Source organism: Arachis duranensis, chromosome 4 (genome assembly GCF_000817695.3).
Source record: "Arachis duranensis cultivar V14167 chromosome 4, aradu.V14167.gnm2.J7QH, whole genome shotgun sequence".
Classification (NCBI taxonomy): Eukaryota; Viridiplantae; Streptophyta; class Magnoliopsida; order Fabales; family Fabaceae; genus Arachis; species Arachis duranensis.
The window spans coordinates 89,553,856-89,554,930 of record NC_029775.3 but is presented as its reverse complement, the minus strand read 5'-3'; positions in this window follow the sequence as shown (position 1 = coordinate 89,554,930).

Below are 1,075 nucleotides of genomic sequence, written 5' to 3'. Positions count from 1 at the left end.
GTTTGTGTGTTTTTCTGTGATTTCAGGTATTTTCTGGCTGAAAATGAGGGACCTGAGCAAAAATCTAATTCAGAGACTGAAAAGTACTGCAGATGCAGTTGGATTTTGACCTCCCTGCACTCGAAGTAGATTTTCTGGAGCTACAGAAGCCCAATTGGTGCGCTTTTAATGATGTTGGAAAGTAGACATTCTGGGCTTTCCAGAAATATATAATAGTCCATACTTTTCCCGAGATTTGATGGTCCAAACCGGCATTCCAAATCAGCTCAAGAATGCCCGGCGTTAAACGCCGGAACTGGCACAAGAATGGGAGTTAAACGCCCAAACTGGCACAAAAGCTGGCGTTTAACTCCAAGAAAAGTCTCTACACGAAAATGCTTCAATTCTCAGCCCAAGCACACACCAAGTGGGCCCGGAAGTAGATTTTTATGTCATTTACTCATCTCTGTAAACCCTAGGCTACTAGTTCTCTACATATAGGACCTTTTACTATTGTATTCTCATCTGGGTAGCTATCTTTGAGTAGTTTTATGCTATCTTAGATCATGGGGGCTGGCCTCACGACCATGCCTAGACCTTGTTCTTATGTATTTTCAACGGTGGAGTTTCTACACACCATAGATTAAGGTGTAGAGCTCTGTTGTACCTCAAGTATTAATGCAATTACTGTTGTTCTTCTATTCAATTCAGCTTGTTCTTATTCTAAGATATTCATTCGTACCCAAGAACATGATGAATGTGATGATTATGTGACGCTCATCATCATTCTCACTTATGAACGCGTGCCTGACAACCACCTCCGTTCTACAAGCAAACAAGGCTCGAATATATATCTCTTGGATTCCTAAACAGAATCTTTGTGGTATAAGCTATAATTGATGGCGGCATTCAAGAGAATCCGGAAGGTCTAAACCTTGTCTGTGGTATTCTGAGTAGGATTCAATGATTGAATGACTGTGACGAGCTTCAAACTCCTGAAGGCTGGGCGTTAGTGACAGACGCAAAAGAATCAATGGATTCTATTCCAACCTGATTGAGAACCGACAGATGATTAGCCGTGCCGTGACAGGGTGCG